Source organism: Protopterus annectens, chromosome 3.part0 (assembly GCF_019279795.1).
Source record: "Protopterus annectens isolate FY-2018-M chromosome 3.part0, PAN1.0, whole genome shotgun sequence".
NCBI classification, from domain to species: domain Eukaryota; kingdom Metazoa; phylum Chordata; order Ceratodontiformes; family Protopteridae; genus Protopterus; species Protopterus annectens.
Window position 1 is genome coordinate 316,949,082 of NC_056731.1, and position 26,601 is coordinate 316,975,682.

Genomic DNA, 26,601 nt, shown 5'->3' on the forward strand with positions numbered 1-26,601 from the left:
ATCAGGTTGTTGATGTTCTTCGTGTTTCACTGTTGCAGTCATTACATTTGGGTAATCTGCTGGCAGGTTGCCCTCAGTCGGCCTGAATTCCAAAAATCTTGGGTCCTGCGTCAGTTGCTGTCTCCTCTTCCATGACGTCAGGTCATCAGGGGTATAAAACATGCAGCCAATGCCATTTTCTTTAGTCTTTCTTGCAGCGTGGTGCCCGAAGCAGAAGCATTTTGCAAGTGCCGATCGGCCAACTACTGAAATATTCGAGTTTGAGTGTCAGAACCGAAGTCTTCACTAAAGCTAAATACCCCGTTGGGGAAACTTTTTTCTTGCTTTTTACCGATGTCAGAAAAAGTTAATAATTGTATTACTTGTGGAAACAAATACCTCATAGGGATTTCCATTTATACTGTATTCCTTGCCTAGACCCTGATCACAATGTGCCTGGCTGTCGGTTTTGTGCTAGATTTAACCAACGCACTATTAAGCGTCGGTATATTTTTGCATCAAAGTATTTTGGAAGCAGATTTAACTACCCAGAAATGTCGTCGGATAGTAATCCGACTACCGGAGTACATAAAAAATGCAAAGAAAAAGACAGAGAAAGGCAGTCGAGACCCAAAACCGACGACAAAGCTTCTCCTAAGCCAGTCGCCGGTTCACCGGTAATCAGTGAAGTGCTTTTGCAGCCCCTGATACCCACTACCTTCAAGTCGCAGGCCTCTACCGGCACCCATGTGGAGTGCGGCATGCCGCAAGATACTCAAAGTATTGGACCGATGGATATATCTCTCTCAGATATGTCCGGAGCCGCTCAGCAGGCACCAGCTTCTGAGGGTATAGTCAGACCTCAACATTTGCATATCAAACCGACGAAAGCTGCAAAACCAAAGACTAAAGCAACTTCTAAAACTAAAAATATGACGCATGAGCCACGTGCACAGGCCTCTATGCCTAAAAAACAGATGATCAAAATGGCTGAAGACCTTATTACCTTGATCAGGGGTACCCATCCCCCCCCCTGATAAGAGGCCTAGGCAAAACACTGATTATGAATCTTCAGATCAGGTTTCTATTTCTTCTGATTCCTCTTCTGATCAGGAATTATCTATGCCTCCCTATGAGGATTCTGATGCTGAGGAGTCTATTCCATCTGCATCTTCTCCTGAGGATAATTCATTTGGAGAAACCTTGCATACTTTGAGGGACCATTTTCACTGGGAGAGTCAAGACTTCTCAGAATCAAAAAAGAGGCTCAGGGATTTCCTTCTTCTCACTCAGCATAGGCCTTAGCCATTCCCCCTGTTTTAGACATTGTGGATGATGTGTTTTTGGAGTCAAGCTTGACCCCGGACTCCTTAGCTCTGGCTCCCAGTAAGCCTGACAGATATTACAGGGTCCCTGAATCACATAAATTTTTATTTAGAAATCCTGCTGCTGATCCTGAAACTATTTCACAGGGTCCAAAGGGAGTTAAGGCCTCAACAACAAAAAATCCTACCCCCTCTGACAGAGATTCAAGGGCGCTGGACAGATGGGGAAAAAAGGTTTATACATCTGCAACCTTGGCAATCAGGGCCTTAAACTGTCAATTTCATATGCTTAAGTACCAACAACATGTTATGGGATTGCTGAAACAGAAAATGATGTTGATTTCAGATCGTGCAGAAAATAAAGAATTGCAGGACTTATTGCATGCAGCTGAACAAGTTGGAAAGCATACTTTGCAATGTGGTTTTGATTCCTTAGAGGCCTCCTGCAGGGCCACAGTTACTGGATCAGTAATTAGGAGGCATGCCTGGTTAAAGGAACAAAATTTGTGTGATCATGTTAAAGCTAAATTTCTAAATGCACCTTTACAGCATGATTCGCTGTTTGGTATTAAGGCAGAAGAGTTTTTAAAGAAAATGGAAGACAAAGCTAAGTCTATGCAAACTGTTAAAGACTTCTTACAAGTACAGCTACCAAGATTCAGTAGACACTGGCTTACAAAAAACTGGTCCTTTCCTGTGTCAGACAGAGCTCAAAGGGACAAATCCAGATGCCGTAAGGGTTCCAGATACTAGGCGCAAGACAGGTCAAAGCAATGGGGCACTTCCACCTCCAAATCTGGAGGAGATAAAGCGCAAACCTACAAAAACCAATCCCAATGACTTCCCTCTGCCTGCACCAAGCACTTATCTTTTGGCAGCACCCATAGGGGGAAAATTAGCACTTTTTTCTCAAAATTGGCAGTTAATAACCAAGGACAAGTGGGTACTAAACATCATATCACAGGGATGCAGATTCGATTTCCATACTCTGCCAATTGCAAATGGTTGGCCAGATCTGCCAAAAAATCAATGGGCAGAGGCACAGAAACAGGTTAGGTCCCTCATGGATATGGGGGCCATTCAGACAGTACCAGAACAGGAAAAAGGACAAGGTTTTTACTCAAGACTGGTCGTGGTACCCAGAAAGGATAAGGCCTGACAGCCAATACTGGATTTATCGATTTTGAACACATACCTGGACATTCCAAAATTCAAAATGTTGACTTTGCAGCAGCTTCTGCCCATGCTGGGGAAGAATGCTTGGCTGGTGACTTTAGACCTAAAAGAGGCATACCTGCATGTCCCAATAAAACAATCATGCAGAAGATACCTCAGATTAAAGGCTGGCTTAATGCAGTACCAATTCTCTGCACTGCCCTTTGGCTTATCTACTGCGCCCAGGGTCATCACAAAGTGCCTGGCACCGGTAATTGCATTTTGCAGACAAAAAAGTATGCAAATATATCCTTACTTGGACGACTGTCTCATTCAAGCAAAGAACAAGGACACTCTTCTTCGACACCTGGCGTTTGTGAAAAGGCTTCTAACATGCCTAGGGTACACAATAAACGAAAATAAATCACAACTGGTACCCTCTCAAAAGATAACATTCCTGGGTGCAAGCTTGAACACAACTGCCCAGATGGCTTACCTCACGCCAGACAAGCAAAGGCAACTGACTACTTACTTCAAAATGATGGCAACAAAAACTCAGTCTTCTGCAAGACAAATTCTGCAGGTTCTGGGCTTCATGGCATCCTGCATCCTACTGATTCCATATGCAAGCCTGCATATGAGGAAACTTCAATGGTACCTAAAAAGTTTATGGAGTCAACATTCTCACAGTTTGAAAACAATGATTCCTCTCATTCCCTGCCTGTGACAGGAGTTTCTATGGTGGGCAAAGGCATGTCACCAAAACATGGGACGGCCATTCACTCTACCCCCTGCCAGCCAAACCATAACAACAGACGCATCAGATTATGCCTGGGGGGCCCACATGGCAGGAAGATGCATTCAGGGCATATGATCACCAAAACAAATGAATCTACATATCAACCAGAAAGAGATGCAAGCTGTTCAAAATGCCCTAACAGCCTTCAAGGACTTACTTCATCCAGGACAACTACTGATAAAGATGGACAACACCACAGTAATGTGGTATATAAACAAGCAAGGGGGCACACACTCATACCCCTACGCAGATTAGCTATGGCACTGTGGGACACTGCTTTGACCTACCAAATACATCTTCAAGCTCAATTCCTGCCAGGAAAACAAAACACTCTGGCAGACAATTTAAGCAGAAACTTTATGGATCCTCACAAGTGGAAACTAAATCCGCAGGTCTTCAGCATGGTAACAGAGAAATGGGGGAGCCCAGACATAGATCTATTTGCCTCTCCTCAAAATTATCAATTGAAAAAATTCTGCACAAGGACTTATCACAGACAAGCATGGAAAGTGGACGCCCTATCCTTCAGTTGGAAAAACCTATCAGTTTACGCCTTTCTGCCTCTTCTCCCCAAGGTCCTCCTAAAAGTCAGACAAGAGAAACCAAAGATGATACTAATTGCCCCATACTGGCCCTGCCAATACTGGTACCCAATCCTAAGGAACTTGTCTTAATACCCAGCTTGGACCTTGCCTCAAAGACCACGACTACTGTCCCTGCAAAACAATCAGATCCTGCACAATCAACTACAGACTCTGAACCTGGCAGCATGGCTGATCATGTAGTGATACAAACAACTCCTCACAGTAAAGCTGTGATGAATGTCATTTAGGAAGCCAGAAAGCCTAGTACTAGAAAATCTTATGGTGACAAATGGAAGAGATTCTGTGCTTGGAATCAAGCACAAGGAACTGATACAGCAGAACCAAATATTCCTCAGATATTGCAATACTTAACTGAGATGCTTGACAAAGGCCTATCTTTCTCATCAATTAAAATCCATGCCTCTGCCATTTCAGCTCATTACAATACAGAGCCCTCAATCTTTTTTCATTCTTTACTAAAGCAGTTTCTTAGAGGATCCAAAAATGTAAGGCCTCCTAGAAGATCACCACTGCCTGCATGGGACCTCAATTATGTGTTGGAAAAGCTCACCCTGTCTCCATTTGAACCAGCTGCTACCGCTGATATAAAGTTCTGGAAAACAGCTCTGCTACTAGCAATTACTTCAGCAAGAAGAGTTTCAGAGCTACAGGCCCACATGGCTGTAGAGCCTTTTATTATATTTTACCCAGACAGGGTATCTCTGAGGACAAATCCTACTTTTATGCCTAAGGTGGTTTCCAGTGTGGCTCTTAACCAAACAATTCATCTGCCAACCTTTTATCCAAATCCGCAGAACAAGGGAGAGAGAATTCTGCATTCCTTGGACATACACAGACAGCTAAGATTCTACTTAAGCAGGACTAAAGCTCTAAGAAAACCTGAGCAATTACTAGTGACATATGCTGCATGATCAGAAGGCAAGGCAATATCAAAGCAGACAATTTCAAAGTGGATAAGCTACTGCATCCATTTCTGCTACTTACACCATGGTAAACCTATGCCCAAGGGCATTAGGTCTCATTCCACCAGAGCTGCAGCTACTTCAGCAGCCTTTCTAAGGGGGAGTACCAACCAAAGACATTCTAGAGGCTGCTACTTGGAGTTCTGTTCACACCTTTACAAAGCATTATCATTTGCCTCTCTACTCTAAATCCAGGGCAGGCTTTGCCACTGTAGTTCTGCAGGGCCTTATAGCCGCTCCTAATGCTGTTTAGCTCCAGCCTCCCAACCATAGCTTTGGGTTTCTACCCAAATGTAATGACTGCAACAGTGAAACATGAAGAACATAGTACAGTTGTGTACACTTACCATAAATGTAGATGTTCGAGTGTATTCACTGTTGCAGTCCAGGTTACCCTCCCGCCAACTCCCTGTCATTCTGGAGTTTATCTTTCCTTCACTATCCTCTACAACCTATGTGGTGTATTTGCTTGTAGATGAAGGTAAAGTTTATATTGAGGCATATATATATATATATATATATATATATATATATATATATATATACATATATCTATATATATATATATATATATATATATATATATGTATATATATATATATGTATATATATATATATATATATATATATCTATATATATATATTTTTTTTTTGCTACCTTTTTGGGGTCACCTGACATCGGGGGCAAAAAAAACTAAAGAAAATGGCGTCGGCTGCATGTTTTATACCCCTGATGACCTGACGTCATGGAAGAGGAGACATCAACCAATGCAGGACCCAAGACTTTGGAATTCAGGCCGACTGAGGGGAACCTGCCAGCAGATTACCCAAATGTAATGACTGCAACAGTGAATACACTCAGACATCTACATTTATGGTAAGTGTACACAACTGTACTTTGTTTGTCTTTTTGGCTTTTCCCGGTTACGGGTCGCCACAGGAGAACTCCGGTCTGCTAATGATTGGCAGTAGATTTTTTATGGTGCAGAGTTGCCAGCCCGATGCCCAACCTTCAGCGAAGGCACGCCCATTCACGCATGTCTTTCGCAGTCCACTCAACCGCGGGGAGGACATGCAGACTCCACACAGAAGGCACTCCAGCCATGAATCGAGCAGGAGAACCTCTTGCTGTGAGGCAACAACGCTACCGCTGTACCATCATATTACAGCTAAATTGCTGGATGCTCCCTTAAACCAAGACCACCTGTTTGTTAACAAAGCAGAAGAAGTCCTCAAAAAGATGGAGGAAAAAGCTAAATCTATGCAAACTGTTAAAAGATTTCCTGCAACTACAGCCTCCTTGATTTAGTAGGCATTGGCCTTCAAAGAATTGGTCCTTCCCAGTCTCCTCCAGGCCTTCTCAGTCCAAACCCAGGAACAGCAGACCACCTAGGTTACAGTCTCAGGCTACGCACAGGCCTAAGCAGTGAGCGGCTCCCACTTCCAAAGCAGGGAGTAGTAAGACACCCCCCCTACGGAAAAATGGCACAATGACTTACCTTAACCCTTCTAAGCTCTGCTCGACTGCCTGCTCCATTAGGAGAAAAGCTTGCCCTGCATGCAAAAAACTGGGAACTCATTACCCAGGACAAATGGGTTTTGAATATAGTTTCCCAAGGATACAGATTCCACTTCCACACCCTACCAGCCCAAACGGTTGGCCAGACCTACCCCCAAATTAGTGGGCAGAGGCTGCACAGCAGGTTCTCTCTCTTCTAAGTATCAGGGCTATTCAGCCTATCCCAGCAGAAGAAAGAGGACAAGGTTTTTATTCGAGACTTTTCCTGGTACCCAGAAAAGACAGCTCCTGGTGTCCTATCCTGGACTTCTCCATTCTAAACACCTTTTTGGTAATCCCAAAATTCAGAATGCTAACACTTCAACAGCTGCTTCCTATGCTAGGCAAAGATGCGTGGTTGGCAACCTTAGATTTAAAGGAAGCTTACCTGCACATTCCAGTAAGGGAATCTTGCAGGAAATACCTATGCTTCAGGGCAGGCTTCATGCACTATCAGTTCTCTGCACTTCCCTTTGGCTTATCTACTGCACCCAGGGTATTCACAAAGTGTCTAGCTCCAGCCATTGCATTTTGCAGGCAGAGAAATATTCAGATATACCCATACTTGGACGATTGTCTGATTCAGGCAGAAAGCCAGGACTTGCTATTAAAACATCTGGCATTCGTAAAGAAACTAATAACCTCACTGGAGTACACCATAAACTAAAAGAAATCTCATCTAGTACCCTGCCAACAAATTGTATTCCTGGGAGCAAGCTTGAACACAACTTCCCAGATGGCTTTCCTCACTCCAGAAAAACAAGTTTATTTGACAACCTACTTCAAATTACTGGCCACAAAGACCCAGCTATCAGCAAGGAAAATCTGCAAGCCCTGGGGTTCATGGCCTCTTGCATTCTACTAATTCCATATGCAAGACTGCATATGAGGAAACTACAATGGTATCTAAAAAGCTTATGGTGTCAACATTCTCAGGACCTGGAATCAATGATTCCTATCATTCCTTGTATAAAGACAGAGTTCCTTTGGTGAGCAGAGGCCTGCTACCACAATAGTGGGCTCCCTTTCACTCTACCACCTGCCGCCCAAACCCTAACAACAGACGCATCAGACTATGCATGGGGGTCTTACTTGGCAGGGCAGTGCATTCAGGCAAATGGAACCCGAGACAGATGCACCTGCATATCAACCAAAAAGAAATGTTAGCTGTACAGAATTCCCTGACAGCCTTCAAAGACCACATTTTTCCAGGACAATTATTGGTAAAGACAGACAGCACCACAGTTATGTGACACATAAACAAGCAGGGGGGAACCCACTCGTACCTTCTCTGCAGACTAGCCATGGCTCTGTGGAATGCAGCCTTGAGCTACCAAGTGCACCTAAAGGCTCAATTCCTGCCAGGCAAGCTAAATTCTCTGGCAGATGACCTAAGCAGAAATCTCATGGACCCACACGAATGGAAACTGGAGCCAAAAATATTCAACCTCTTGTGGAACAAATGGGGGACTTCTGAGATAGACCTGTTTGCCTCCCCTCAGAACTATCAGTTGGACAAATTCTGCACAAGGACTCCCCACAGTCAAGCTTGGAAAGTGGATGCCCTATCCTTTACCTGGGAAAGCCTTTCGGTTTATGCCTTTCCCCCTCTGCCTCTCCTCTTGAAGGTTCTTCTAAAGATCAAACAGGACAAGCCAAGGACAATACTGATTGCACCAGATTGGCCATGCCAGCACTGGTACCCCCTCTTGTGCAGTATGGCACTGCCGGAACCATGGCACCTGCCTCAGACCCCTTACCTGCTGTCCCAGCAGGTGGCCAGATTCTGCACCCTCAGCTTCAAACCATGAATCTTGCAGCCTGGCTAATTCCTTGAACTCTCCAATAGCATCCCTCAGTAAGTAGGTGCTAGATGTCATTCTGGAGGCAAGTAGGTCTAGTACTACAAATTCCTATGCTGAAAAGTGGAAAATATACTGTTCCTGGAGCCAGACTCAGGGGATGGGCACAACAGTGCCCAGCTTACCTCATATAATTCAGTACTTAACAGAAATGCTTCACAAGGGCCTATCCTTCTCGTCAATTAAAAATCATGCCTCTGCCATTTCAGCACATTATAATACTGAACCACTCCTCTTCTCTCACCCCCTGCTAAAGCAATTCCTCAGAGGGGCCAAAATGTAAACCCCCCCAGGAGAGCCCCTACTCCAGCCTGGGACCTTAACTTTGTATTGGAAAAGCTCACTTTCCCTCCTTTTGAGCCAGCTGCGAATGCAGAGTTGAAATTCCTTTCTTGGAAAACAGCCTTTCTTCTAGCCATCGCTTCAGCAAGAAGAGTGTCTGAATTACAGGCCCTCATGGCAGTGGAACCCTTCATTGTCTTCCATGCAGACAGGGTTTCCCTCAGAACCAATCCTTCCTTTATGCCCAAGGTGTTGTCTAGTGTGGCCCTAAATCAGTCCAATCATTTGCCTACCTTTTTCCCGAATCCACAAAACAAAGGAGAACAAATACTGCACTCTTTGAAAGTGCACAGACAACTTAGATTTTATTTGGACAGGACTAAGCCTCTCAGAAAATCTGAACAGCTGATAGTTGCGTTTGCTGCAGGGGCAGAGGGGAAGGCCATTTCAAAGCAAATCATTTCTAAATGGACAGCCCATTGCATTAATTTCTGCTATAAGCACTATGGAAAACCTACCCTACAGGGGATAAGATCACATTCCACCAGGGCTGCATCTGCCTCTACAGCCTTTCTCAGAGGAGTTCCTACCAGGGACATCCTAGAAGCTGCTACCTGGAGCTCTTTACATACTTTCACCAAGCATTACCACATGCCTATTTTTTCTAAATCCAGGGCTGGTTTTGCCACTGCAGTCTTGCAGGGCTTAATAGCTGGCCCTAATGCTGTCTAACTTCCTCCTCCCTTCCTTAGCTTTGGGAATCAACCCAAATGTGATGACTGCAACAGTGAAATATGAAGAACATAGTACAGTTATGTACACTTACCATAAATGTAGATGTTCGAGTGTGTTCACTGTTGCAGTCCTGGTTACCCTCCCTCCAGCCCCCTGACTTCTCTTGGCTCTGTCCTTCCTTCTTGTTTGGTGTATTTAAGCTTTCTGGTGTATTTGCTTTTTGATGGAGGCATTCCATAACATGTAATTGCTTCCCATTGTGGGGGCACCTGACACTTGGGGCAAGAAAAACTGATATAATGGCGTCGGCTGCATGTTTTATACCCCTGACAACCTGACGTCATGGAAGAAGAGACAGCATTCGACGCAGGAATCCAAGACTCTGGTACTCAGGCCAGCTGAGTGCTACTTGCAGGCAGATAACCCAAATGTGATGACTGCAACAGTGAATACACTCGAACATCTACATTTATGGTAAGTGTACACAACTGTACTTGCTCTGCCTTGCCCTTTGGTTTATTCGCTGTCCCTCTTGTAAGATGTTGACATTGTTTGTAGATTCTATGACCACTCCCAGTTTGCAATCATCAGCAAACTTTGTCAGCCACAGACCTGTAGTTTTAGCTTGTACTTCAGAGAAATAGATTCCAAGCATTAGAAGTTCCAGGACTGATCCCTGTGGAACACCACTAGTTACGGGTCTGCTGTTGGAGGTGGATTCCCCTATTTTGACTATATGGGTTCTATCAGTAAGCCAATTAGCAACCCATCTAATCATGTAAGGGTTGATGCCTAGCTGAGTGGGTTTGTAATGATGCCTGAGTGGGGGATAGTGTTGAAAGCCTTGGCTAAGTCTAGGTAGGCTGTATGTACAGATTTCCCCTCATCCAGGGCCTTGGTGACTGTCTCAAAAAAGTCCACCAGGTTTAGCAAGCATGATCTCCCTTTGACAAATCCAAACTGAGTAGGGTCAAGTGTTTGGAGATTACCTATGTCTTTGTTGATTAGGTCCATGATGATTCACTCCATGGCCTTGCAGAAAAGGCTAGTCAGGCTAATAGGTCTATAATTCCCAGGGTCAGTGGAAGCACCACCTTTGTGCAAGGGGATAATGGTTGCCATTTTCCATTCAGCTGGGACAAAGCTGGTGCTTAGACTATGATTGAAAAGAGTACCCGGTGGTTTTGCTAATTCTTGTTTGAGCCCATGTAGAACACAACCTGGGATGTTATCATGTCCCATAGATGCTGTGTTTTTGCCCTTAGAGAGGGTGTTTATGACCTACTCTTTATATATACATGGTAGAGGATCGGAGGTGGGGATGTCATGGGGTATATGTGGCGGGGACAGAGGAGTGATGTTTTCACAGAACCTATGGGCTAACTGGTTAGCTATGTCTACAGGCTCAGTATATGTGGTATCACTAACTACCAGTTCAGGACGAATCTAGGCCTTTTGTTTAAGATTATGGATGTAACTAAAAAAATCTTATGGTCATCTTTAATTGAGGAAGCTAATTTGGATTCATAGTTTGCTTTGGTGGACTTTACAAGAAGTCTTATTTGCTTGTTTAAGTTGAGGAGAGAGTGTTTCCAGTTTAGTGCCCACTCCCTCTTACTCTTAGATAGCAATTTCTTCCTCTTATTCTAAAGCCTTTTAATGGCAGTTGTCCACCAGGCAGGTTTGCTCTTCCTTGTGGAGCTTGTTTTGGTCCTGTCAGGTACGTCTGAGTCAAAGCAGTTGTACAGGTGTTTGTATAAAGCACTGGTGTAGAACTTGGCATACAGGGTTTTCATTTTAGTTTCTGCTGGGGAGGGGGGGTCAGGCGTGATAGTTTCTTTGCATGAGACTGATTTGTGGTCAGATCTTACTAGGGAAGACCTCACTGTGGGGATGCTAGAGTTTTCCCCCATATTGGTAAACAACAGATCCAGGATGTATCAACCAGCTGGTCCAGGGCATTGGAGTTAACAAAGTTGAGGAACCTTTGGACAAGTGAGTTAGAGCAAGGATAATTTACCCAGTCAATGGATGGGTAGTTAAAATCGCCCAAAACTATGGTGTTCATATGTATCTTGATAGACTCGAGTAGATCCACATAGGCAGAGTGGGTGCCCTGATTCATGCAGGGGGTCCTGTAGCTGGCAATGACTTGAATAAGTGTCTTACAAACAGTTACTTGCACCTCAAGTATCTCCAGGGAGTCATACTTTTTAACCAATCTGGAGGTGTATTTATCTTTATTGAATATCGATACACCGCCTGCTTAAGTTTGCATGCATTCAATTTGTCATGTGAACATGTAGAAGGAGGTGTAATCTGGTATGGCTGGGGTGCTCTCCACAACCTTGAACCAGGTCTCCGTGACTGCACAAATGTTTATGTCTTCCAAGGTGAGGACTGCTTCCAGTGAGCGCAGTTTCATGTTAAGACTCCAGGCGTTTAGCAGCATAACCTTGAGGTTGTTTTTAGATGGAGTTTTTACTTTGGGAATTTTGTCCTTGAGACGCTACCTAAAAAGGCACTATGGAGGTGGCAAGAGCCTTTGCGAGTAGCTGAAATGTCAAAGGTGACTTATTGCAGGATCAGAGGTGTTCACTTACATCCACACCTGGATGATCTTCTTTTTCTGGTTTCTCTTCCAGAAAAGTTAATTCAAAATCTGCAGTTTGCCATCTCTCTCTTGCAAAGGTTGGGGTTCACAATAAATTTCAAAAAATAATTTCTTTCCACTTCACAGGATCACATTTTCCTGGGGTGCAGGCTAAGAACAGATCTCATGATAGCTTTTCTTCCACCAGAAAAAAATTCTGTCTCTCACTTCCTTCTTCCAGAGTCTTCTGTCTCTTCCATCTCTAACTGCCAGGGAGTTTATGAGGCTACTGTGGTTTATGGCATCCACAATTTCTTTGGTGCCTCTGACAAAACTTCACATGAGGAAGTTTCAGTGGTACTTATCTGTTTGGATGTAGCATGCCCTTCCTCCGGAGTTTGTACTTCCTCTTCTCCCATGCTTGAAATCAGAACTTCTTTGGTGGATTGAATAATTTTCTCTGAATCCAGGTCTTCCTCTTCATCAGTCTCAGCCAACTCAAGAGTTGTTCACAGACACCTCAGACACAGGTTGTGGGGCAACCTTTGCATCAAAAAAGGTGCAGGGTTTCGGGTCTCCTACTGAAAGGAAGAAGCATATCAGTACAGGCTTTCCATCCTCTGTTTCATCCAGGACCTCTGAAAGCATTTATGAACAACACAACAGTTCTCCGGTGTGTAAACAAGCAGGGGGGACAAAGTTATATCTTATTTGCAGATTGGCTCTGTTGGCATGGGATTTGGCAGTTCAGTACAAGGTGACTCTTCAAGCAGTTTACATTTCATCCACTCAAAGTCTTGTGGCAGACACTCTCAGCAGGTCCATGACTCAATCCCATGAATGGATGCTTCACAGGGATGTGTTTCTGGACTTAGTCCGTCATTGGGGTACTCCTCTGGTGGATCTTATTGCCTCTCCTTTGAACAGACAACTTCCACATTTTTGTACCAGAGTCCCAAGTCCTCTGGTTTGGAATGTGGACAGCCTATCTTTCTTATGGATGGGGATGTTTCTTTATGCATCCCCCCCCCTTTCCTGTCATTCAAAAAGTCCTGCTCAAGATTCAGCAGGACAAACCAAATATCTTGCTGGTGACTCCCTTTTGCCCAAGACAGCATTGGTTCACTCTTCTACTTCTGCATTTAGCCAAAAGTAATCATCACAAGTTACCTCACAGGATGGATGTTCTCACACAAGACAAGGGATCTCTACTTCATCCACATCTGTCAACTTTACATCTCACTTTGTGGATGATAAACTTTTGATTCCTTTCAGACATCTTTTTTCTGAGGACATGCTTAGGGTACTGCAGAAGGCCAGAAAACCCAGTACTAGAAGATCTTACTTATCTAAATGAAAGAGATTTTCTATTTGGTGTCCTTCACATAATCTGGATCCACTGTCAGTGGATATCCCAGTTGTTCTTTCTTACTTGTGTGAATTACTTAAGAGTGGCTCGGCTTATTCCTCAGTGAAAGTTCCCTTTTTTGCTTGTCTGCCATTGATTCCCCCTTTAGTTTCTAGATTAGAAGTTGGGAGGGTGGCCTAAGGGTTAAGGTGTTTGCCTTACAAACACAAGGTGCAGGGTTTGAGTCTCACAAGGGATAATTGGCTAGGTTTACAATGGCTTGCAAGGGCAGTTAGCCTAGTACTAACCTATGAACTTTTCCTCTAAGGCATCCTTCACATTAATCCTCCCAGGAAACCAATTCCTCTTTGGGATATAAATTATGTTTTAGAGAAGCTGACTATAGCCCCTTTTGAACCTGCAGCTTCAGCTTCCATAAAATTTTGTACCAGAAAAACTGTTCTTTTACTAGCTTTGACCTCTGCTAGGAGGGTTTTTGAGATTAACGCTTTAATGGCTTCTCTGCCTCTTCTTGTTTTTCAAAAGGATAGGGTCTCATTATGTACTAGTCCTTCTTTTATGCCCAAGGTGCTGAATGAGTTGTCTCGTAATCAATCTATTCATTGCCTACCTTTTTCCCTTCTCCACAATCCTCCAGTGAGAGGGTTTTACACACCTTGGATGTGCATAGACAACTCAGATTTTATTTGGATAAGACTAAGGCCGTCAAGAAATCTGATCAGCTTTTTGTCTGTCTTCATCCCAGGGCTCTGGGTTTGCCTGTTTCCAAGCAGACTATTTCCTCTTGGATTTCTAATGCTATTTTGTTTTGTTATGTGTTTCATGGTAAGAGTTTCCCTGATGTTCTTCGTGTTTCACTGTTGCAGTCATCACCTGTGGGTTATCCCTGCTGTGGTAGCCTTTGGCCAGTCCGAATAGCCGAGTCAATGATTTTCTGCGTTGATTTCTGTCACTTGCTGACTGACATCAGGTCATCAGTGCTATAAAGGAAGGCAGCCAATGCCATTACATCAATCTTTCTTGCCGTGAAGCCTATAACAGAAGCAGTTCACAAGTGTGCCAGTCAGTCATTACCAGAGTTTGAATTACAGCTGAAAATGTCTAAATCTAAGTATCCCGTTGTGGATCCTTTTTTCTTGCACTAACCGATGTCCAAAAAAGTTAATAATTGTCTCGCCTGTGGAAAGCAAATACCACACAGAGACTTCCACTCATACTGTGTCACTTGTTTAGGCCCAGACCACGACATCCCCTGTTGCCGGTTCTGTGCTCTCTTTAACACGAGAACCATTCGTCATAGAGCTCTTATTGTAGCCAGGTATTTTCGTTTTCCGTCTTCACATTCCGAAATGGCATCTGTCAGCTAACAATCCGTAGACATTCTGAAAAAAATCTAAGGATAAAGATAGACCACACAAGGCTAAGCCTTCCGACAACTCTACCACTAAGCAGGTCATCAGTTCTCCAGAATTCAGTGAGGTGCCTTCACAGCCCGTGATGCCCAATTTGATACCTTCACAGGCTTCTACTGAGTCCTTTTCGGAGTCCAGTATGCTGCAGAAATCTTCTTCATCTTCTGGGCCTTTGGTTGTCTCTGCCTTGGTTGGGTCCGGGGCCGTGACACAGGCACTGGCTTCTGAGGAGTTTTTTCGCACTACTGAATCTAGACAAAAAACAATGTCTTCTCCGACTACTGTTTCTCTCAGACCGATGAATACTCTTAGGCCTAGAGGCAAGGCCACTCCTAGGAAAACTACCTCTAGCCACCATTTTACTTGTGCTCCACCACCACAAGCTTAAATGCTTAAAATGGCGGAGGATCTTATCACCCCTTATCAGGGGTTGTCAGGCCACAACTTCCAAAAGAAAAAGAAAACTTTCTCCTGAAATACTGACAGAACAGGATTCTGAGCAGTCTGATTATTCAGATTTTAAAGAGGAACAACAACCTCCGACTGCTTATGAGGATTCAGATAAAGAGGAATCCATTCCTTCTCCCTCACCACCAGAAGATCTTTCCTTTGGGGAAACCCTTCACACCCTCAGGGAACATTATCACTGGGAATCCCAGGACTTCCCTCAGTCTAAGAAAAGACTAAGAGAGTTTTTAGACCTGCCCCAGCACAGACCCTTGGCCATCCCTCCAATTTTAGAGGTGGTTGATAATGTCTTCCATGAATCCAGTTTAACTCCTGATGTCTTCCCACCTGCTCGCAGAAAACCTGACAGGTATTACAGAATACTGGATTCTCACAAATACCTGTACAAAAATCCTGCTGCAGACCTGGCAGTCATTACACAGGGACCAAAATGAGCTATGGCTAGTTCTGCAAAGAATCCTATTTCTTCTGACAAGGACTCCAGAGCACTGGACTGATGGGGTAAAAAGTATACATCTCCGTCAGTTCCACATGTTAAAATATCAACAACACACTTTGGAACTACAAAAACAAAAGATTTCAACCTTTGCTGAATGTGCCAGTTCGAAAGAGTTAGCAGATTTACTGCACTCTACTTGTCAAGTGGCTAAACACTCATTACACTGTGGATATGACATCGTAGAAGCTTCAAGCAGGGCAGCAGTGTCAGGATCTGTCATTAGGAGACATGCATGGTTGAAGTAACAACCTCTCCCTGATCATGTCAAATCTAAATTACTTGATGCACCCTTGGATAATGACCACTTGCTTAGAGTAAAAGCAGAAGAGGTGCTTAAAAAGATGGAAGAAAAAGCAAAATCTATGCAAACAGTAAAAGATTTCCTTCAGGTACAACCTCCTAGGTTCAGCAGGAATTTTCCCTCAAAACACTGGTCCTTTCCTGCACCTAACAGACAGGGGCAAAGTAAGCTCCGCAGGGACAGACCACCCAGACTCCTATCCCAGAGACAGCAGAGAACCAAACAGTGGACCACTTCACCTCCAAAGGCAGGGAGTTCTAAGCCATCCCTCTATGGCAAAAACTCTCAATGACTCCCTCTTCCCCACTCCGCCCTCTTTTCACTCATCAAAAACTAGGAGGAAGGCTCTCCCTCTGAAAAGAAAATTGGCTTTCTGTAACAAAAGACCAATGGGTTTAAAGATCATTTTTCAGGGATACAAATTCTCCTTCAACAAACTCCCAATTCCAAGAGGGTACCCAGACTTACCTCCAAATCAGTGGGCAGAGGCATTGAAACAAGTCCAAACTGTCATATCCCAAGGGGCAGTAGAACCTGTCCCCTCAGATCAAACAGGCAAAGGCTTTTATTCCAGACTATTCCTTGCTCCCAGAAAAGAGGGTACTTGGTGCCCCATCCTGGATCTATCCATTCTGAACACCTTCCTGGTGGTCCCCAAATTCAAAATGCTAACTTTGCAGCAGCTGCTGCCTATGCTGACAAAAAATACCCGGTTAGTTACCCTAGATCTAAAAGATGCCTTCCTCCACAGCCCCGTAAGGGAATTCTGCAGGAAATTCCTTCACTTCAGAGCAGGCTCACAAAACTTTCAGTTCTCTGCGCTACCCTTTGGCTTATCTACTGCTCTTAGGGTGTACACCAAATGCTTAGTCCCGGCCGTAGCCTTTTGCAGACAGAAAAATATACAAATTTACCCTTATCTGGACGACTGGCTCATTCAGGCGGATTGCAAAGAAAAGCTTCTGAAGGACCTCCTCTTTGTCAAAACCCTCCTAACCTCCTTAGGGTACGCCATCAACGAGAAGAAATCAAGGCAAACACCCTCCAGGAAGATCATTTTCTTGGGTGCACTGCTGGACACAGCATCCCAAATGGCCTTCCTATCCTCAGAAAAGCAGAGCTTCCTGCCTCTCCATTTTACCCAGCTGGCTTCCAGAAGTCACCTCACTGTGAGGAAGTTCTTGCAAGCCGTGGGGTACATGTCATCTTACATCCTTCTAATTCCTCTGGCTGGGCTTCACATGAGAAAACTTCAGTGGTACCTAAAGAACCTTTGGTGTCAGCACTCTCAACCTCTGGAGACCTCTCTACCTCTGATCCCCTGTATAAGGGCCGAGTTTCTTTGGTGGGCAAGGGCCTGTGCCCAGAACAAAGGTCTTTCCTTCACCCTCCTCTTAACTGGGCAGACTATTACCACCGATGCCTCAGACATAGCTTGGGGTGCTCGCTTAGAAGGCAGGCGCACCCAAGGTATTTGGGATGCCCAGCACCTCCCTTTACACATCAACCAGAAGGAAATTATGGCAGTACAAAAGGCTCTGACATCCTTCAAACTCCATCTCAAGCCAGGAGTTTTCCTTATCAAAACAGACAACACCACAGTAATGTGGTACATCAACAAACAGGTAGGGACCCAATCTTACCCTCTGTGCAGGCTAGCTGGCTGACATCCTCTTCCATGGGTCTACACCTGATAGCCCAATACCTACAAGGGATCAACAACACCCTGGCAGACCACTTAAACAGAAACTTACTGGACCCCCATGAATGGCAGCTCCAGAGAAAAATATTTTTACAAATCAGGCGTTGGGGACTCCGGAGGTAGATCTCTTTGCTTCGCATCTCAACCATCAGCTGAAAAAATTCTGTATCAGGGAGTATCACCAGCTAGTGTGGAAGGTGGATGCCTTGACCTTCCCCTAGAGCACCCTCTTTGTGTACGCATTCTCTCCTCTGCCTGTTATTCCCAAGGTACTGATCAAAATAAGGGAGGAGAGACCAAAGGCCATCCTCATTGCTTCAGATTGGCCCAGACAACATTGATACCCCTAACTGCGCAGCCTGACCTTATGGCCTCCGAGGCAGCTTCCCCTGATCTCAGACCTTTTAACACAGGTGTGTGTGTGTGGGGGGGTGCTGTACCAGACTTGCAGACTCTCAAACTATCAGCATGGCTAATACTGTAAAGGCTAACAGGGGGCCCCTGTAAAGCAAACAGGTCCTAGACATTATCACAGAGACCAGAAGGCCCAGCACCAGAAAATCTTACGCAGGAAAATGGAAAAGATTCTGCTCCTGGAGTAGTCAGAGGAGACAATACCTCACAACCTTCCATCCCTTTTATCCTGGACTACCTAGCAGAGCTACTTAATAGTGGCCTCTCCTCCTCCTCTATTAAAATCCACACCTCAGCCATTTCAGCTCATTTTGATACAGAACAACCCCTGTTCTCCCATCCTTTGATTAAGCAATTTCTCAGAGGGGCTTCTAATATCAGATCTCCAAGAAGGCCACCCACTCCAGCCTGGGACCTGAATTATGTTTTGGAAAAACTAACTTTACCACCCTTCGAACCTGCTGCTTCAGCAGAACTAAGATACCTCTCCTGGAAGACTGCTTTCCTCGTAGCTATCACCTCAGCCAGAAGGGATTCAGAACTTCAGGCACTGATGGCCATTGAGCCCTTCATCATCTTCCATGCAGACAGGGTCTCCCTGAGGACTAATCTCTCCTTTATGCCCAGGGTGGTATCTGATGTAACTCTCAACCAGGCTATACATCTACCCACCTTCTTTCCTAACCCTCAAAACAAGGGGGAAAGAATTCTGCACTCACTATATGTGCACAGAAAGCTCATATACTATCTGGACCATACTATACCCTTCTGGAAAACAGACCAACTGCTTGTCAGCTTTGCCCCAGGGGCAGAGGGGAAGCCCATTTCCAAACAAACCATTTCCAAATGGATATCACACTGTATCCATTTCTGCTACACATTGCATGGGAACCCCCCCCCCCAAGTCTGTTTGAACCCATTCAAACCCATTCCACTAGGACAGCCTCCACTTCCACAGCATTCCTCAGAGAAGTTCCCACCAGGGACATCCTAGAAGCTGCCACCTGGCATACCTTTACCAAGCATTACCACCTACCTCTATTTTTGAAGGCTAGGGCAGGGTTTGCCTCTGCAGTTCTGCAGGGCTTGCTGACCCATTCTTAGGTCTCTTACTCATCCTACCACCCATTTCCTCAGCTTTGGAAATCCTCCCACAGGTGATGAATGCAGCAGTGAAACATGAAGAACATAGTACAGTTGTGTACACTTACCATAAATGTAGATGTTTGAGTGTATTCACTGTTGCAGTTCTGGTTTCCCACCCTCCTTCCCCCTTATATCTTCTTTCTTTAGGGAGACATAAGTTTATAATGGTGGGTTTTAGCCACCAGGACCACTTTGCCATATTTGCTTGGGCCTCTGACTGGTTAGGGCAAGAAAAACTGATGTATTGGCGTCGGCTGCCTTCCTTTATAGCACTGACGACCTGACATCAGGCAGCAAGCGACAGCAGCCGATGCAGAAAAACATTGACAATGTTATTCAGTCCGGCTGAGGGCTACCACAGCAGGGATAACCCACAGGTGATGACTGCAACAGTGAATACACTTGAGCATCTACATTTATGGTAAGTGTACACAACTGTACTTTCCTGTTAAGGCTCACTCCACTAGGTCTGTAGCTTCCTCTGGTGCCTTCTTTAAGAATTTGGATACTAGGACTATATTGGAGGCAGCCACTTGGTCTTCTGTTCATACTTTCACCAAGCATTACAAGCTGGATAGTATTTCTAAATCTAAGTCTGGTATGACTAGAGCTATCCTTCATGGCTTTGTAGAAAGTTGTTCTGCTCCTTCCTCCTCCCATGTTTCCTCCTAAGCTTTGGTACTCTCCCTCTTGTTAAAAATACTGCAACATTAGAATAGAAGGACATAGAATAGCTGTGTAAAATCTTACCATAACCTTAAATGTTTTCTTCTATGTTGCAGTATTCTATTCCTCCCTCCTTCCTCCTCTACCTTGTTCTTTTCCTTGGATGGCAGATTACTTTCCTTTTTTCCTTACATTGGTGTTCCTCCTGGGGCATTTCATTTCTGTGGATTGTACATGTGGATGTCCCTTTTATGGCTGATGTTCGACAAGCCATATGTGTGACGTCCCATGTACTTGCAGTAGCTAAAAGCTGTTGTATGCTGGCCGGACGTAGGGTCGCTTGGAGCAGACCATCTCTCTCATGTTAAGAATACTGCAGCATAGAAAAGAAGGACGTCTAAGGTTATGGTAAGATTTTACATAACTATTATTTCTGTTAGCAAGATACTATATGAGAATTTTTCAGTTGACCATTGCAACACAGTGGTCTATTTTGCACCAGTCTGTGTCCACCCAGGTCAGAATAACTCAGGCAAGCAAAAAGTACCTCTTGTAGTGGATTTGCTCATATCAAATTTTACAAGGCTGCCCCTTCATTCTTCCTAAGCCCAAAGCCATAGTGACCATGGACGCTTCCCAAATTGGATTGGGGGGCACTTTTTGGGAAAGACAGTCCAAAGAACATGGTGCTGCAAAGAGGCTAACACACATATCAATTTCTTGGAAATGAGAGCAGTACTCCTAGCATTGATGGACTTTCAGGATTCTTTCCATTCCTGGACTATTGCAATGCAGATGGACAATATGTCAGTGGTATGCTACATCAACAAACAAGGAGGAACCAGTTCTTATCCCTTGTGTCAAGTAGCTCTGAGAATGTGGCAATGTGTGATCTCATCCAGTCAATTTCTGATAGCAGTGCACATTCCAGGGAAATCCAACATGATCACAGATAAGTCAAGCAGGTTCATTTTGTTGCCTTACAAGTGGTCTCTCAACACAAAAATTATGGCAAAGATATTCTGCCAGTGAGCCCAACCTTGCTGCAACCTCTTTGCATCTCCTCTCAACAACAAGTGCAGCTGGTTCTTTTCCCTGATCCCCCCACCGGGGGAATCACCGAGAGATGCTCTCCTCCATGATTTTCATCTGGTCTCCTTTACCTTACCCCCCCCCCAGTTCCTCTAATCCGCAAGAGTCTCCAGAAAGCATCTCTACTGAAGAGCACAGTCATTCATAATTGCACCTTATTGGCCTCATCACGTTTGGTTTGCCTTTTTCTGGTCTCATCTAGTTCACCCACCATTGATTCCTGATCCAGTTTCAGACCTCCTGTCTCACCCAACAAGCATGATTCACTCAGGCATTTCAGGCCTAAAGTTGACTGCATGGTTTCTCCACTTGCTTTGATAGCCCCTGTATGTTGCATTAATTTGTCTTCCCATAAAGCTTCAACTAGGAAAATTTACAGAAGTAAATGGAAAGGATTTGCTTTTTTGGGCACAACAGAGACACTGATCGCTTTTCAGCACCAGTACCTAAAGTTCTTGAGTTTTTGGCGGCAAATTTTAGTGAAGGGGCTAGCTTCTCGACTGTTAAAGTACAACTTGCCATGTCTCATTTCCACATAGGAATAAATAATTCCTCCTTACCGTCTTCAAACCTTTGTAAGACCTCTGTAAGGGGAACATTTCTTCTTAGACCCCCTTTTAAAGATCCAACTCTGCTATGGGATTTAAATTTAGTATTATAAGCTTTAACTCCGTCTCCATTTGAACCGTCAGCAAAGTGTGAACAAAAAGTTTTACCCTGAAAACTATCTTTTTAGTAGCCATAACTTCTGCTTGAAGAGTCCCTGAACTTCAAGCCCTATCTTCTAAGCCCCTTATTTAATTTTCTATGAAGATAGGGTAATGTTCTGAACTAACACATCCTTCCTTCCTAAGGTGGTGTCACAATCCGGCATTAATCAATTTACTAGTCTTCCAGTTTTCCTTCCAAATTTCATGTTACATTTGTTGGATGTTCACAGACAGTAACATTTTTATTTGCATAGAACAAAAAAATCTGAGAAAAACAGATCAAGTATTTGCTTCCATTGTGGAATCAAAATTGGGCAAACCAGTTACCAAAGTAACTTTAGCCAAATGATTAACTGATTGCATTTCCTTTGTCTACAACAAATTGAGTTTGTCTTTGTCAAAATCTTTAAGAGCCCACTCGACCAGGTCCATGGATACTTCATCAGTATTTTTATCCAGGTCTTCCATAGACAATATCTGTGCAGCTGCAACTTGGGCTAATCTTCATACCTTTATTACTCATTACAAGTTGGATCTGGTCTCAAGGAGAAGGGCAGCCTTCGGCTCAACAGTGTTTTGGAATATCCTTCCTTAGAGTCCTCCAGGGATTCAGGTAGCAGGGAACTCTGTCCAGCTTGTTGAGGAATGCATGAAAACTGACCAGATCTGTTAAAGAAGTTATGTACTCACTATAACATTCCATCTGTGTTGTCCATTTTCATTCTTCCTCAACTCCCCTCCCTCCAACCCTCTATCATTTCGTTTGTGACTTCTAGAAGAACGAGAAGATACTAAGGAAACCAATGTTTTTGCCTTTGAGCTCCAGGTATTGGTTTCTCATATTATGATTGTTTCTAAGATGTTCTTCGTGTTTCACTCTTGCAGTCATTACATTTGGGTTATCTGCTTCCAGGTAGCCCTCAGTTGGCCTGATTAACAAAGTTTTGGGTTCTGCTTCGGTTGCTGTCCCTTCTTACATGATGTCAGGTCATCAGGGGTATAAAACATGCAGGCGATGCCATTACATCAGTCTTTCTTGCCGTGCGGTGCCCGAAGCAGAAGCAGTTCGCAAGTGCAAGTCGGCTGACTCCTGAAATTTTCGTTTACGAGTTTCAGAACCGAAGTATTCAACTAAAGCTGAGTACCCCGTTGGGGAAACTTTTTCTTGCTCCTTACAGATGTCAGTAAAAGTTAATAATTGCATTACTTGTGGAAAGCAAATACCTCATAAAGACTTTCATTCGTACTGTATTTCTTGCCTAGGCCCTGACCATGATGTACCTTGCTGTCGGTTTTGTGCTTTATTTAATCAACACACTATCCGTCGTCTGTATATTTTCGCCTGTAAATATTTCAGTTTTTGGTTTAATTATACAGACATGTAGTCGGTTAGCAATCCGACTCCCGGGATTCCGAAAAAACACAAAGATAAAGACAGAGACAGGCCGCCGAGGTCCAAAACTGCAGACGACGCTTCTCCTAAGCCAGTCTCCAGTTCACCGGTACTCAGTGAGGTGCTTTCGCAGCCCCTGATACCCGCTACTTCTGATTCGCAGGCCGCTACTGAGACCCATCCGGAGTCCGGTATGCCACGTGATGCTTCAACTATGGAACCCGCGGATGTCTCTACCTTGGATGGGTCCTGAGCCGCTGTGCAGGCACTGACTTTTGAGGGTGTATTCAGGTCTTTGGACTTGCATATTAAACCGAAGCCGCCTTCTTCACTTAGGCCTAAATCTTGAGCCATGCCTAAAAAAACGACGCCCAGGCCACATGCTCAGGCATCTATGCCTAAAAAACAAATGATAAGAATGGCTGAAGATCTAATAACTCTAATCAGGGGTAGCCAACCCCTTCCCCCCTTCTAAGAGACCTAGGACTGAAGTTGTTTATGAATCTTCTGACCAGGATTCTGTTTTTCTGATTCTTCTGATGATCTGGATTTGCCCTTATCTACTTATAAAGATTCTGATGCAGAGAACTGTATTCCCTCTGCATCCCCTCCAGAGGATTTTTCTTTTGGTGAAACCTTGCATACTCTAAGGGAGCATTTCCACTGGGGAAAGCCAGGATTTTTCTGATTCAAAAAAGAGGCTCAGGGATTTCTTACTCCTGCCTCAGCATATGCCTTTAGCTATTCTTCCTGTACTAGACATTGTTGATGATGCCTTTTCGGAATCTAGTTTGGCCCCGGATTCCTTGCCTCCTGCTCCCAGAAAACCTGACAGATACTACAGAGTCCCTGAGTCACACAAGTTCCTTTTTAAAAATCCTATTGCGGATCCAGAGACTATTTCACAGGGGCCCAAGGGCATTAAGGCTTCTACTGCTAAAATTCCTACCCCTTCTGATAGAGACTCCAGGGTGTTGGATAGATGGGGTAAGAAGGTTTACACTTCTGCAGCCTTGGGCATTAGGGCTTTAAACTGCCAGTTTCATATGTTAAAGTATCAGCAACATATTATTGGATTGCTTAAACAGAAAATAATGTTGATTCCTGATTGTGTGGAAAATAAAGAATTACAGGATTTAATGCATTCTGCTGAGCAGGTTGGAAAACATACTTTGCAATGTGCTTTTGATTCATTAGAAGCTTCTTGCAGGGCTGCTGTTACTGGGTCTGTGATCAGAAGGTATGCTTGGCTTAAGGAGCAATGTTTGCCTGATCATGTTAAAGCTAAATTGTTGGATGCTCCCTTAAATCAGGACCACCTGTTTGGCAACAAGGCTGAGGAAGTTCTTAAAAAGATGGAAGATAAAGTTAAATCTATGCAAACTTAAAGATTTCTTACAAGTTCAGCCTCCTAGGTTTAGTAGGCACTGTCCCTCTAAAAATTGGTGCTTTCCAGCCCCTTCCAGGTCTTCTCAAACCAAACTCATACACAGCAGAAACCCCAAGTTTCAGTCCCAGGACACACACAGGACTAAGCAGTGGGGGTCCTCCACTTCCAAATCTGGGAGTAATAAGACTCCCCCTATGGTAAACTGCCTCAATGACTTCCTTTTAAAATTTCCAAGCACTTATCAACTGACTGCCCCTTTGGAGGGAAAGATTGCTCTTCATGCAAAGAATTGGGAACTCATTACCCAGGACAAATGGGTTTGAAAAATATAGTGTCTCAGGGATACAGATTTCACCTCCATACGTTGCCAACACCAAACAGGTGGCCGGACCTACCCCCAAATCAGTGGGCAGAGGCTCAAAAACAAGTACTTTCTCTCTTAACTCATTAACTCTGACTACCGTCTTATGGCGCCTCTGTGCTTAACACCGAGCACGCTGTGAGATGGTAGGAAATGCATATGGTTACACCCGAGTGCCTTCTCCTAGCGGTAGTGACTTTGCTTGCATATTCTAACTCCGCTCTTGAAAATTAAGTTGAAAAATTAACTGCACTTTGTCAGGTACCTTGTCAATTTAAGTTTCAGAGAGGAGTTTCATGTTGTTCATGTGTAACTTTACTGAGAAAATTGGCTTGCAAACCACCATGTATTTTCCTCCCAATAACAAGCCGATTTAGGTTGCATTTCATCAAGGAACAAGTGTTAGCCAATCGGAGTCACCTATTTAAACACCTCCACCCCCCCCCCCCTGACTGTGTTCCTTCCAAATAAATAGAGGGTCTTAGAGTTGATATACCATTTGCTTTTCTGCATTTCTGCACTGTGAGCACTTTACTTCTACATTCCTCTGCTTATTGTGCCGTTCCAGTAGTGTCACGGTCTCCAAAGAAAAAGCTGAAACTGAGAGTCATTGGTTTTTCACCTCCGAGCCTGCCCAATTCTTCATTATGGTAAGATAATCTAATTATACAGCTGCCGTCCGTTTTTTTTTTCTCATGCTGTGGTTGTCCGGTTATAGACTGGCAGAATTGATATCCTGTCTACATTAGCTACTAGGCATAACTTTTCAGAGGTTGTACAATCAGTATGATTTTATTCAGAAAGTTCGCTCACTAACATGCGTTAAAATCACGTGAAACAGCTCACAATATTTTGTGATGTATTCATTACATTTGTAGCAGAGATGCAGAAAGCTAGAGCTGTAACACTGCATATTTTACATAAATCGCCAGTACTGTGTCTATGGTTGGCCTGGGTTGAAATGGAGCCCTAAGGCAAACAGGTCAGTGGTGCTCTCCCCTACCTAGTTAGAAGCCCTACTTATTCGTGTCTTGGCGTGATTGCAAGTATTCAATACATCCTTGTAAACCTTCAAGCTAACTGTGCTGTTTCTCATTTATAGCTAGCTGTAAACCATGTAAATTTTTTTTTTTTGCGCATCAAAAATTTATTAACGGTTACAACTGTGTTCCTCATCAAGGTAAGGCCTTAAAGCTCAGTGACTCCTCGTTTAAGTGTTTTGGGGATGTGTACTTTAGCTGCACCCTATGGTCTTTTAAAATGCATATTGCTTTGGTGGAGGATAAATGAGTTGCTGACATATCAATCTTTGAACCAGTAAACACAACCTCAGCCGAGTGAATTTTTCCATACTAAGTCAAGATGCAGTAAGGAGAAGCAGGTACTCAGTTTTTCCATTGTATGGTGAAAAGGTCAGTAGGTCGTTTCCGATGGCAAACTGAAAAGGCAGTTTTGTTGCAGCGGTAATAGGTGATTGCAGCACTGATTTTGCATTTAAATGCATTATGAACTTTCGGCAGCTCTACTATGTTGTGGTAGTATGTGTTTAATAGCAATATTTTCTTAGGAGAAGCTGTTTACAGCGGTTTCAGTCTTCTGCTGGATATGTCAGATGTGGTGTAAAATAAACTGTTCAAAAGTGCTGCCATGCCTTGTCATTATCTGTTCTGATTTGTTTGTGATTTCATGCGCATTGACATATTTTCATGGTTATGTGACTGGCTTGCACTTGAAAGCAGGTACAGAGACGCACCACTGTTACAGAAATTGTGGCCTTGATGTACTAATGACCACTTTTATCGTAGTGTTGCCCTTTATCTTGC

At 43.9% G+C, this 26,601-nt stretch overlaps 1 protein-coding gene across 2 annotated transcripts in view; it reads left to right on the forward strand.

Moving 5' to 3' along the window:
• The window catches only part of COBL (cordon-bleu WH2 repeat protein), a 1,839,636-nt gene that overhangs the window by 215,154 nt on the left and 1,597,881 nt on the right, over positions 1-26,601 (forward strand). The window lies entirely within an intron of this gene.